At 34.3% G+C, this 11,358-nt stretch overlaps 1 pseudogene; it reads right to left on the bottom strand.

Annotated features, from left to right (window-relative positions):
• Window positions 1-6,724: 6,724 nt before the first annotated feature.
• Window positions 6,725-7,918, bottom strand: LOC114638338 (annotated as a pseudogene).
• Between the last annotated feature and the right edge of the window lie 3,440 nt (window positions 7,919-11,358).

Here is an 11,358-nt window from a genome sequence, read left to right as displayed (position 1 = left end):
TTAATTTATTTGTAGCACTGAATGTGGAGTTCCAAGGCTTCAGAATGACAGCCAGCAATTTTACTACTGGATGTTATTCTCAAAGTAAAGACTTTGTTTTTATTTTTGATGTCTTTTGTTTAATTTTAAAGTATAATATAAAACCCAGTAAGACAAAAAATTACCAAGCAAAATGAATCATAAAGCTAACACAAACAAAACAACAGACGCCCTGTTGTTGTGTGTTGGCCAACTGCACTTGGGCATGAGCCTGTCATGGAGTGTTTGATATACTCACTGACACTCCTTTGGAGATACTTGAATTTTCTTTCCCTAACTGATATAAATTTCAAATAGTTTCTTGTTAATGGTAGGACTTTGCCTCTGTTTTCCTTTTTCTGCAATGCAATATACTATAAGTACGGCTGTGTATACTAATGGGTGCTTGATGAAGAATAAGTAATTAAGAAATTAGAGTTGTTGCTATGAATATAATAAGCTCTATTTTACAGTTGAGAAAACTAGGGCTTAAACAGGCAAAAATGCTGCTTAAGATCTTTCTAGTATTTTAAAATGTTATAATTTAAAATATTTCTATAATCTATTTGTTTAAATTTTTGACTGCTTTTACTTGTAAAAATCTGAAATATATATGCAAAGTGGTTGGATTAATTTTTAGTTTAATATAATTTAATTATGAAAATATATGTTATGCTGAGTAAATGTTATTATTGCATATACATAGAGAAGAACCTGTATTTAAGCTTTGAAAGATATACCTTTGGAAACACTCAAGGGAATGACAATATTTCCTGTTTGGCTATGGAGTTGAGCTTGTGAACATATGAATGTTTTCTGACAATAACATTGAATAATGAATGTGTTAAGATTATTTTGCTAGAGAAAGGACAAAGAGTGACAGTGAGCTTATATGGAGGGATATCAGATTAGCAATTGCCAGAGAATACTTTGATTCTCTTTTCTCATTGTTCTATAATGCATCAATTCTTACTTTTCTGTCATTATCACACTATTTCAGAGGATTAAGATATTGGATATATTGCCATACTGAATAGAATTGGAGCAAATTAGCAATAGCAAGCAATAATTTAAAACTTATTAAAAAATAAGTAATATACTTTTATTGATGTTAAAAATATGTGCATCTACTGCAGTAACACGTGATGTTCATCTAAAATGGTGCTCAGATAACTCACACCAGTTTCTGACAAACTTTCCTCAAGCAGAGGTATACCCTTTTGACAGATACTATCTGTTATAGTTTGAATAATGGCTCCCATAGGCTCATACTTTTGAATATTTGGTTCTCAAATGGTGGAACTGTTTGAGAAGTATGTAGATAACTAGCTTTGGAGGAGGTGCGTTACAGGGATGAACTCTGAGGGTTCAAGAACTTAGTAATGTCAGACTTCTCTCTCTCACTCTTACTTTCAGATCAAGATGTGTACTCTCAGCTGTCCTTGCTGCCAAGCCTTTGTTCGATCATCATGGACTCTAACCCTTTGTATTTGGAAGGGCAATTAAATTCTTTATAATTTGCATTGGACATGTCATTTTGTCTTAGAAAGTAAAGCATCATCATAACTACAAATTAGAAATAGCTTTGTTTCTTTGTTTATTCAGTATCATTAGAAACCTAGTTATTTGATTTTTCCATTATACTTGTTTACTGAAAAGTAGCATAGAAATCAATATACCATATGCCCTTTAAGAAAAATTAATTGCATTTAGTTAATGATATTTTGGAGATTATTTAATAAATTATTAAAATAAGATAAAACTAATCATATTCTGTTAAAAGGAGTTCAATCAATAAATAATATGTACTATACAAATATATTTGGAATTATTTGTAAACCTCATGTACAATGTAAACAAATTTGTGGAATGAGTAAAGTCCTTTTATTTCGGGGTACAGAAATTATCCAGCCAAGTTATCAAGTGGCATAGCACCCCTAACGAAAGCCCTCAAATGTACCTTGATTTTCTTGCATTCAAGAATAAAAGAAACATAGACCTATAGAAAACAAATGTTTAATTTTCTGAACATCTTCCTTCCTTTCCTTCTTTTCTCTTTTATACACTCTCATATTTTATCTCTCCTCTCTTTTACTTTCTTTCATTCCTCCTCTCCTCCTTCCTTTGAGATAGGGCCCATACTGTTTTTGAGCTTATCATAAATCTACATTTTACATTTTGGGGGGTATGGTGGTCAAAATTGTATCTAGTTCCTAAACAATAAGTTCTATTTCTTAATTTTATAATAAAGGAAAACTATAATTGGATGAATGAAATGTGAGTGTAGTGCTGAAATTGAGATTAAATAGAGAATAATGAAGGCTTAAACATCACTCAATATTGATATTTCTATTTTAGAGATTGTAATAAACTCACAATGTAATGCCCTAAAATTGATGAGATCATGTATAAGGTTATATTTAAGTTTTTTTTTATTTAAACTATTCCACAAACATACAATGAAAGCCTTCATTTATGAATTGCATTAGTTTCATCATGTCTCCCTCCAGGAATACATAATAATGATCAGTAGAACCATAATGTTTAAACATCCTGTCTCTTGTTATCTGAAGCTTTTAGAAATACCCTTTTGCTAAGGGTATTTTGAAATTCTTAACAGGAACTGTGTGTGCGCTTTGGGACTAAAGGGGTCCAAATTAAAATGTAAATCAGTAAAACTTGCAATTTCTGCAGGCAATATGCAATCTAATGGCATGCTGACTTTAGTCAATGTGCTTCAATTTATTGTGTTGCCCACAGATAGTCCTTACCTTGGGGCCACTGGGATCCATTCCCAGGAATGGAATTCTGGGGCTGAAGCCAAGGAAGGTGGGGAGGAAGACCAAGGGGAGTCTTATTATCTTCTTTAGCTCTTGATTTGAAATTAGTTCTAAGTCTGCAAATGTAGACTTTAGGAATTCCCCACTTGCTAGGAAATACAGTGCCCCATTGTGTCTATAATTTGGAATAGAGAAGATTTACATTATCAACTAAATATCAGGAGACTATAAATAGCTGCCAAGTCAGATATGATAAAATATAAAAATGGTTGGGTGTTATTGAAAATATCTTGTTTTAATTTAATATTAATTTAATCTTGTTTTAATTTAATTGTTTAATATTAAATATCTTGTTTTAATTTAATTTAATATTATTTTCAATATTTGCTTTAGTGTGGTTCAAACTTTTATTATAAATATATTAAGAGTAGATATGTATTCCATAATTTTCTGTTGATCATGGTGTATGTTCTCTCTTGTATTATTTTTACAGCAATCATTCATTTATTCTGTGTGTCAATACTAGGAGACAGCATTGTAGACTATATTCTTTTATTTACAATGATTTCTCTAGGACTGAATATAGGCTTCAGAATTTCCCAGCAAGTTCTTTTAGTGACAATTACAATTCTGTAAACTAACTTTTTTATTAGTCTATGTTCATTTTAATAATCATGAGCTTTAGCAAAACTTTGGTTTCTGACTTTTTTTTGTATTTTTATTTTCATACATTAAATATTTATATTAATTACGCTTTAATTGACAGCTACATAAAATCTCTAAAATTGAATTGCATATTAACTTCTATTTTGTAAGACATCAAAATACACATTTACATAAATGGTCAGTCTTATATGTAAATTTTACATTTCCTTTTGATAACAAAATCAAAATATATTTTAAATATGCTTATATTTTGTATGTAAATTATTTTAACACAATATAAGTACTTGCACATATTTCATATCATTGTTTCAATATTCTTGTCTTTCTAGTGACTTGGAATCACAGTTGGGATTTCTTAAATATTTAGATTCTTAAAAGACATATTTCTTCTATACTGAAAAATAAAGACTATATCCACAAAGACGTAGTTAGATCATACAAAATATCACTTTTACATTGTTTTAAGTACAAAGAGTATGTCCTAGATAAGATTTAAAATGTGTCTAAGAGAACCTACTCTTTTAATGGAAAAAATGAAAAAGACAGTATCAGGAAAGGGAGGTTGAAACAGAGTAAATAGAAGGGAAGAAGAATAGACTAACCTAAAGATGCCTGGAAAAGTCAGAAGGAAACATGAATGTATATTTTACATGTATTAAGGATGTTCCTACTTATGATGTGATAAAACTCCTCTTACATAGTTTACCTAGTAAAATCCCTAGTACTAGGCATGGGAAACCTCCACTCAGGTTGCTGGTTATTGTAGTGTGAGAGACTCCCCAAATACTATATACTTTAAAAGTATTATCCTAGCTGCCAAAGAAAAAAGGAAGCAGTCAATAAAACTACCTAGTCACACAGCCTAACAATTATAATAGTGACCACCCAGCAAGACATTTCCAAAATTATAAAAGAGGTACATATATTGGGGGTTAACCAACACTTGACTAATTAGATATAAGAATCTTTCACTGGGACATAATTCATGGCTAGTATTGTAGACTTAACAACTACATGTGGCTGTTGAACTTATAATCTCTGGGGGTGACCCTATTACTATAATGTCCTTAAATCAACATAACTCTTAGCTGAATTCTAAGTACTTATCCTTACACCACAGGTAAGTGTAAATCTCACATTTCATAAGAACTTTGTTCAGCAAATGGATACCATTACAGAAATTTACAGCAGGTCAAAATACAGAGAACAGAGCACAGGGTGTGCAATCTCAACAGATACATAGACAATGCAACCCTACATTATGGCTTAGGGAACATTAAAAGAGAGGGTGGAAAATAAGAGTTAGAACACCAAGCTATCTCAGGATATCTGCTTTGATATAGTATCTTTTATATGTGAGAAGCTGTACTTATAAATTTTAATATATATACATATACATATATACATATATACACATATACACATACACACACATATATATGTATATACATATATATATACATATATATACACATATACATATACATATACATATACATATACATATACATATACATATACATATATATATGTATATATATATGTATGAGACCTACCTCTAGGTAAAGAATATTTGATCTCTGAAAGAAGAGATCCAAACTCCTGCTACATCACTATTTTTGAGTAGTCTTCTTTAAATTAATACTAACTTTGTAGCCTGGGCGAGTGTGATGATTTTTCTTTCTTTACAAATAAAGAAAATATCCAATAAAAAATAGGAAAAAAATAAAAGTGTACATCACCACCACCAACAAATAGATTCTTGCTAGGTAGCTCAAGATACACTGCGTCCCTAAATGGTTTAGGCTAGCCTCAAACTCACAGTCCTCTTACCTCAGGCTCTCAAATACTCATATTATAAGTGTGCTGATTTTCTTTAAACTTTTACTGAAGCCGAATTTCACAATATTGTACATTCACCTTGCTTTGCTTCCTGTGCAATCAGCTCTTATATCCTTAGCACACGATCCACCCCTCATTGACATAAATATCTATCAAACATTCATATCTATTCATATTATTTATTTAAATATTTTTGACCTACCAATATTAACGAGGCTGTGTTGCCACTGCTGATACTATGTTCAATCCCTCTCTCTCTCTCTCTCTGTGTCTCTCTCTCTCTCTCTCTCTCTCTCTCTCTCTCTCTCTCTCTCTGCCTCTGTTACATAGCTATTAAAATACTTAATACTATGTTACTAATCATATTGACCATCAAGTTTATGTAGAATACAATAAACGATGCAAAAATACTCTGATTTAAACAATAGCAAGCATTTTAGAGCATTTTCTTTTAACATTTAAATATTCAGTCTTTATTTCCATTATGTCTACTTTATGATCTCAGAAGTACAATGCAAATAATTATTCTTCTGTGGAAGCTGAAATAAAAGCTCACTCTGCCAGGAAGCCCTCAGTCTTTTTTGTTTTGTTTTTCAATCCCATCAAAGGCATGATAACATAAACTCTTCTGTGTTGATAGTTTGAATGTATAGGTATTGTTACCTATATTTTACAAATTGTTTTATTTTAATTTTGCGTGTGCATGTGCGTGTGTGTGCGTGTGTGTGTGTGTTTGCATGACCCTGTGAGTGCAGTTGTTCATTGAGCCTAAAGGTAATTGATTTCCTGGAGCTTGAGCTATGGGCTGCTGTGAACAACTGACTTAGGTACTGGGAATGAAACTTGTCCCTCTATGAGAACAATGGGAAATCTTAACTGCTGATCCATCTCCTCAGATACAGCATAAATTTTAAATGAATATTTATGTCTACAATTATTCTCATTTTGTCATTTTTATTTTGGTTTCTTTCTGAAACTTACTGAAAATACTTCTCCACAACCTTATGACATATATCTAAATCTTTTGGCCTAGTTTCTTCTTTCACTACTTTTATGTATAAAAAACAATTTCTTATGAAACCAAAGATTTATTTCCTTTGCTTTATCAACAGCATATTCCTATCAATCAAGAAAATATTGTGCTTTTAAATCCTTGATTTTATTTTGAAAATGCATTGTTATTTTATAGGCTAAAAATAACTTCAACTAACATTTTCATTTAATGTTATTTTTCTTTTCTTTTTTTTGAAACTAACATTCTTTTTATTATTTTCAATGGTAACCATAACAAAATAGCACTAAAAAAATAAATCATGTCATAACTTAAACCCAAGACAATGTATAAATGCTGCCTCCCTTGGTCAGTGTACATGACTGTGTTCCACCATGAGCCAGGCATACGGATGTGGTGCTTTTCGCTCTCCTATGAATGGTCTCAGCGCTTCTTCCAGGTGAACTTTCTTTGGGCGCCCTCCTGGCCTGGCTTCTTCCGTTCTCTGATCCGCGGATCAGGAGTAAGCAGTCCAGCTTGTCTCATCCACTCAACCTCGTCCTCAGTGGCAAAGCTGCATAAAGCTTTGACCACTGCCAAGCGTATGGCTCCTGCCTGCGCTGATCTCCCTCCCCCCAGAGACGGTGCAGGTTACATCATGCTTTTCCAGCCGGTCCAGGAAGTGGAAAGGGAAAATCAACTGTTCTCTGTCCTGTGTGATGGGGAAGTAAAGCAGATAGTCAACTCCGTTCACGTGGATCTTACCACTTCCATGCTCATACACAACCGCCTGTGCAGTGGCGCTCTTCCTCTGGCCTTCACTGGTGCTGAAGGCCCTGCCCTGCTCGTCATGCTGCACAGGTTCAATCAGTTGCTTTTTTGATTGAATAGTTACACTTCTTCGGAACCTCGGCACAAATTCTTCTTCGGCAGGACCGCACGGCAAAGTCAGTAACTTTTCCAGGAGTCGGATGAACTGTACATAATCTTGATCTGACACTTTTTCCACTAACACATTTCTTCTAGTTCCTCCTTAATCAGCCATCTGCTGTCAATCAGGTCTCTGGACTCAGTGTTTTCTGAAATTGGACCTCTGTGCTTTTCTAGCTGGACGACCTTTCCATACCTGTCGTGCATTAATGAGTAGTATGCTTGTTTGCCAGTATAGAAGAGAAAATGAAATGGATGGCCATCTTCTCCCCACTGGATTGCTCTTTGTTTTGGGAAAATTTGTTCAGGATGCTTCATCATTGGCCTGGCTCGCTTCTCAAACAAACCACTTGGAAAAAGGTAAGCAATAGCTCTTACAATATCTTCTTCCGTAAAAGTTTCTGGGTCTTCTCCCATCATGTTGGCTAAGTGCCTCTTCCCTATGTTGAATTCTTCAATCTGCTTTCTAATAAAATCCTCTGTATATGACTCCTTTCTTAAGACTTGGGTATTTTTCTTTGTTGTTACAATTGTGGTATGTATTTAGCTTTAATAGCTGGGATCTGGACACTGTCTGCCAGCCAAACGCCGAGGATGTCCAGTACCTGGGCCTCTGGCAGAGGGTACCCCTAATCGTGTGAGCGAGCCGAAGGGAAAGCACTCGGCAGCAGGACACACAGGGGGCGGCCATGTTGGCCCTAATGTTATTTTTCTATTGTAGAAGACTTTCTCTTTCTCAAGTGAATTAATTCAATTTTCCAAATATATAAAAATATCAGTTCTTTGCCACTTTTTCAAATAGTTCCTTGAAGTAACATGTCTACTTATGAATTCTTTTATCACATAAGTGAGAAATGGAGGTCTATGAGGGAAAAATTTGTATAGCATTTATTTATTATTGTTGGATGGAAGTAAGAAGATATGTTCTTTCATATACCTTATTTTAAATATTCTTTATTTTTTAAAAACAGCAACAACAACAACAACAGCAAAACAGCCTAGAAGTATTTAGGGAGCCGTTCTAATTTGTAAGTATATGCTATTTGCATGAGTTATTTATTTAATGCAGTGTTTTCCAACTTCAATCCATTGGTTACAATATTCTTCAATATATCACTGAAGTATTCATATTTAAAGGAAACAGTTTCTTTTTCTACAGGATCCTAGGTGAGATAGTGGAAGTTACTAATAGTCATAAATAGTTTTATTAATCCATCACAAATTTTCAGTAGTGTATTGTGATCATATTCAGGTGACCTCCTCTATTTAACTACTCCATGATCAGTCTCTTGTAGTATGCCCTTTATCTCTCTGGCCACTTTTCATTGTTTAATTTAACACTGGCCATAACCTGTGTTCTCCATTTTTCCATCCAACTACCTTTTAGGCTTTTCTTCAAAGCTACCTTAAGAATCAAAATAGTTCCAACATTAATAAGAAAATGGAAAATCCTAAGAACAACTTTAATGTCCATTTCTGGTTAATTTCTAATTAGATTATTACCATCACCAAACCTGGGTGCTTAAATTTCATTGTACATAATGTATATAACATTGTAGCGAAGTATGGGTCATGAATAGTAAAGTATACTCTGGCATGCAGCCACAGTTCATTTACAGATGAAACAATACAAAAGACATGCATAGCTAAAGTATGACACAGGTTCCAAACTTAAAGTTTGTGTTTTATAGAAAATGAAATCTGAAACAAGGCAATAGAATCCAGAAACAGAAGTACTCATACAACCAGCAGCTAATATAAAATCTGTCTGTAAACATATAATGATATATAATTTCTTGAGTTTAAACTTGGATAAAATTTAACGGGTCTTATCAATATAGATGAAATCAGGAAGAAGAAGGACAAGAATTAATCTTGCTTCTGATACAGAGTTTAATTAATGAAGTAAAAGCTACGGCATGTGTTCCATGCTCTACGTGGATAAGCTGCAAGCTGAAATTACTCTGCATGAATAGAAGCAGTGTTTTAGTGACACTTTCAAGTATTTGTGATTATTACAGTCAGTTGTGTACTTTTCCACAGAAGATATTTTAGAGCCCTAAGATACACTATCTCAAAATGAGTTATTTGTTCAGATTATGAGCCTTACAGAGGAAATGAAGATTAGTGTGTGACAGCAGGTTAAACCCTAGTTGAATAGAACATGACTGATATTCTTATAAAAGGGGAAATTTTAACACAGAGGTATTCATTAAGAAATATGTAAATATATACAAGGAATTCTAAATGTGAATTCATGTTTGAAGACTTAAGTCTATTTGGAGAAAGACAAAGAACTCACTCTCCTTGGGTAGCCATCAAAAACAGCAAAACTGGTGTAAAGCTAGGTAAAGAGCTTAAGTGTTTGGCACATAAGCATAAAGACCTCAGCCAAAACTTACGTAAGAATCAGACAAATGCTTATATTTCCAGTGCTAGTGAGGAAATGGTAGGCCATCTCATGCACTTGCTGGCTATTCGAGTCTGTCTATTTGCATATAAGCTTCAGGTTGGGTAAAGGACTCTGTCTCAAAAAGAAAGGCGGGGGAAAGCAATTGAAAAAGATTTGATGTGTATTTAGTGCCATTGCATGCACACCTCTACAAACATGTTCAAGAATTCACATAAAGGCATATATTCCCTGTCTCATGATCCCCCTATCTCTTCCCCTCCCTCTCCCTTTCCCTCTATATTTTGTTTCGAAACAAAACAATAAAACCCAACACCTACAAGTCCATACACCTAAACTCAGACTTCTTGCTTCTAAAAGTTTGGATTGAAGAAAATTGCAATTGTGTAACTCAATTCCGGGCTGTTCAATATCTAAAGATAATCTTGGGCCTGGAAGAAGTTTAGAGTCATCTCTCCTGTAGTGATAATTTTCTTTTATTTTTATTCTTTAATCTTTTTTATAGACCAATCTTTATCTTCCTCTATGTTTGCCCTCTAACTGTTCTACATCCCATGCCTCCTTCTCCCCCATCTCCAAGAGGATGTCCCAACTCCTCCATCCTCATCCCAAGCAGACCTCCTCACTCCTTGGAGCCCCAAATCTCTTGAGGGTTAGGTTCATCTTCTCTCACTGAGTCAAGACACAGAAGTCCTCTTCTGTATATGTGCTGGGGGCCTCATATCAGCTGGTGGATGCTGGTTGGTGGCTCAATGTCAGAGCAATCTAGGGGATCTAGGTTAGTTGAGACTGCTAGTCTTTCTAATAGAGTCGCCCTCTTTCACAGATTCTTGCAGCTTTTTCCTAAATCAACCACAGGGGTCAACAGCTTCTGTCCATTGGTTGGGTGTAAATATCGCATCTGATTCTTTCAGCTTCTTGTTGGGCCTTTTAGAGGGCAATCATGCTAGGCTCCTGTTTGTAAGCACACTATAGTATCAGTAATAGTGCCAGGCCTTGGGGACTCCCCTTGAGATGGATCCCAGTTTGGACTTGTCACCTCAGACTCTTCTTCATTTTTGACCCTGCAGTTCTTTCTGACATAATTTTCAATCTATCTATTTCTTTCGAGATTTATTATTATCATCGTCATTGTCGTCGTCATCATCACCATCAGCAGCAGCAGCAGCAGAAGCAGTAGTATTAGTGTGTGTGTGTGTGTGTTTCCTGGAATAATCGAAGATGCCACATGAGTGTGGATGTCAATAGAGGCCAGAAGAGAACAAAATCCCTAGAGAATTGTGTTAGAGGTTGGTTTGAGCCATCAAGTATGGTGGCTGGGAATTGAACTCAGGTCCTCTCAAAGAGCAGCAAGTAGTTTAAGCCTTGGAGACACCTCTGCATCTTCTCAATCTCCTCCTTAAATTTTCATTTACTTTCCTTCTAATTTGTTAATTTCTGAAATTTTTCTTATTAGCTTCCGAACTCTTCTCAAACCTCCAACACTCTGCTGTCTGTCTGTCTGCATATGACATTAAATACCATTTTTAATAAACTCCATGATGCCTAAATTCTTAAGTATAGAAAAGAAATCATTGTAAACCATTACCTCAAGCCACTTAAACTGTGTGTGAATCATAATATAACTTAAGACAAAACATTCTATCCAGAAGTTCTAATTATTTACAAACAATGCTTTTCCTTAAAACTAACAAAACTTTAAAAATAAGCACTTAATATGG

Source organism: Grammomys surdaster, unplaced genomic scaffold (genome assembly GCF_004785775.1).
Source record: "Grammomys surdaster isolate TR1022 unplaced genomic scaffold, NIH_TR_1.0 125580, whole genome shotgun sequence".
Lineage (NCBI taxonomy): Eukaryota > Metazoa > Chordata > Mammalia > Rodentia > Muridae > Grammomys > Grammomys surdaster.
This window is presented reverse-complemented; position numbering and strand designations above follow the sequence as displayed.